The sequence below is a fragment of the Solanum tuberosum genome, unplaced genomic scaffold (genome assembly GCF_000226075.1).
Source record: "Solanum tuberosum cultivar DM 1-3 516 R44 unplaced genomic scaffold, SolTub_3.0 scf00093, whole genome shotgun sequence".
In the NCBI taxonomy this organism is placed as follows: Eukaryota; Viridiplantae; Streptophyta; class Magnoliopsida; order Solanales; family Solanaceae; genus Solanum; species Solanum tuberosum.
The window spans coordinates 1,153,773-1,156,583 of NW_006239018.1; the positions used below are offsets into that span (position 1 = coordinate 1,153,773).

Below are 2,811 nucleotides of genomic sequence, written 5' to 3' on the forward strand. Positions count from 1 at the left end.
AGAGAGCAATTTTATTTGCTAATATTGCGAGAATTTAAGAGGACAATTCCAATTTCTGAAATTAATATATTGTAGAATATTTTTATTTTTCTTTTTACTCTGAAATTAATACGTAATGTTTAAGTATTTATTTTATATTATTTATTTATTTGAGTAGTTTTAGGAGATAAGTTGGTTTATGTGAAATGTGGTCCAATTAAAGAGGGAAACGTGGCAATGATGAGGTGTGTTGATAACTACGGGTACTATTTTGTAATTTTCATATTTACAAGGGTCAGGGGAAATTATTATAATTAATTAACTTATAGCTAGGCCGACACCCCTTTAGCCCTAAGTCTTTACTTTAACTTTGTACTTCTTCTGACACATTGCATCTAAAATTTCATCCACACAAAGTTCTCTCCTTCAAAATCTTCTCTCCTCGAATACACATCTAAAATCTTCTTCTTCATGGATCTTCAGCGATCCAGGTTTGTTTCCTTTATTTCTATTGTACAATCAGTATTCAATTTTTAGTGTTTTTTTCGACTTTGTTTTTGCTAGTAAGATTATCCTGATCCTGATTGTATTTTTCTATGTTTGGTCATCTTTACAGATTTTTCATGGATCTTGAAGTTTTGTTCCAGAATCCAGGTAAAAAAATTCTCTCCTCTTTATGGATACACAGATCTAAAATCTCCCCTTCTTCGTGGATACATAGATCCAGAAAAGAAAAAAAACCAATCTTGAATCACTGGTTATGTTGTTGTAATTTCAATCTTTGAGTAATCAATGTTTGTTTTTATAGTTGAAGCAATCAAGATTCAATTTTTATTGCTTTTTAAAGTTACTTCCAGATCTTGTTTGTTTTATAGATATAAGCTTAAAAACTGAAATCCAATTTCATTGCTCTTAGACACGCCCTTAAGTTCTAACCATATCTGTATCATTCTATTGGGCATAGTCTGTTCCAGTATAAACAGTTTGGCTTCAGGTTTCTCCTCATCTAGTGCTTCTCCTAAAGCTAATCTAGGCTTCTCCTAAAGGTTTTTTCTATGTTCATCTCTACAGGTTTTTCATGTTATCACAAACCTGGATCTGAAACTTTGTTCCTTTTCATGGATACAGATCTAATATATCTCCCACTCTTCAAGGATACATGATTCATAGATCATAATGGTAAGTTTTCTTGTCTAATCTTAACTCTGTATTTATATTAAAACATTCGTTCAGTATGTACAAAGAAGTGGTTTTTATGAGTCATTTGTCCATAAAATTTATTAGCAAATGAATGTCTTTGAATTAATTAGACCACATCCTATTGGGACTTAATTCTGTTCCAGCATACTATTTGTCTTCAGGTTTCTCCTAAAAGCCTCGGAAAAGCCACAGGTTCTCCCAATCTCACATACATTCCTAATAGCATGTAGCAGTAATCTCATCTAATATGTTTTGCCTGTACTGTCATGTTCTCTAGAGGTTGTAAGGTTGTAGGTTTCGAGAAATAACGCCAGGAAGATTATCTGATACTGATTGTTATTAGCTATGTTCATCTCTACAATTTTTCATGATACCACAAACCTGAATCTGAAATTATGTTCCTTTTCATGGATACAGATCTAATATCTCCCACTCTTCACTGATACATGATTCATATATCATAATGGCTAGTTTTCTTGTCTAATCTTCAACTCTGTATTTATATCAAAAGATTCATTCAGTAGGTATAGAAGTATGTCTTATAACATAAAATTAATTAGCCAATGAATGTCTTTGAATTAATTATGCTTGAGCCTAAGAATATCTGTTTCATTCTATTGGAACTTGTTCTGTTCCCGCATTCCTGCTTTCTCCTAAACCTAAAGGTTCTCCAAATCTCACATACTCATTATCTCAATTAATTTTGTACCGCCTTTACTTTTATATTCATAAATCTTAGCTAAAATGCACAAATCTTATTCAAGTTTGTTTTTTCTTCTTTCTGTCTACAATTTGACATGAAAGGAAATGTTGATTTAGATCAGATCTTCTCAAGTTTTCTTGTCTAATCTTTAACTCTGTAATTATATTAAAAGAGATATTCATTATGTACAAAATGTTGATTCAGAATCAGCACAAGAATTACGGTTTATGAAGAAGTGAAGAAAAATGACAGAAGTCAACACCAACAACATGCTGCCCCCAGCATATTATTTCAAGCGGATCATCCTTTGAATCCACACAAATTAGCAAGAACCTCATTCTGCAGAAAAAATCAGAGTAGGAACACTAACCTCTCTTACTGCTGTGACCTCTGTATGAGCTGTAGGGTCAGTATGCTTCAAACCCATCTTATGGCAGCTAACAACTACTTCATTATTGCAAACAACATTATTTGTCGTTTGTCATAAATTAGATATCTCTACTTAAGCATCATTTGAGAAGAAAACTACTCAAGCACTGCAATATCAAACAAATTCAAGCCCAATGAATGGGATGATGTACAAATTTCAACAAGATCTGAGTAGATTGAACACATTGCACTGGAAAGTTAAAAGCATTAATCCAAAGACATCACGACAGAATTACCGGATAAAGCATAGGTTTTGTTATTACTTCATTGAAAATCTCCCATCATAATCCTGATAACTACTTCATAGAAACATCCCCATCAATCTTGGCCACTAGACAGTGGTATTGTTCCCTCCCTTGCCACCATTTTTTCCTTGCTTGTCATTCTTTCCTCCCTTGGTAGCTGCTGCTTGAACATCTTTGTCATGTCGTGCCTGAAAGTACATGTATAAAAAACAGGGAAGTTCTATAATCCAATAAAACAATTGCATCATTACTGTA

The 2,811-nt window shown here is 32.9% G+C and overlaps 1 long non-coding RNA gene across 2 annotated transcripts; it reads left to right on the forward strand.

Annotated features, from left to right (window-relative positions):
• The first annotated feature begins 317 nt into the window (after positions 1 to 317).
• On the forward strand, positions 318 to 2,811 carry LOC102585256 (uncharacterized). 2 transcript variants are annotated; one of them, XR_367347.2, is made up of 4 exons: positions 318 to 470; positions 596 to 633; positions 1,051 to 1,158; positions 2,087 to 2,811. It is a non-coding gene; the product is annotated as an uncharacterized lncRNA (long non-coding RNA). The 2 variants fall into 2 exon arrangements; XR_367346.2 differs by lacking the exon at positions 2,087 to 2,811 and adding an exon at positions 1,597 to 2,080.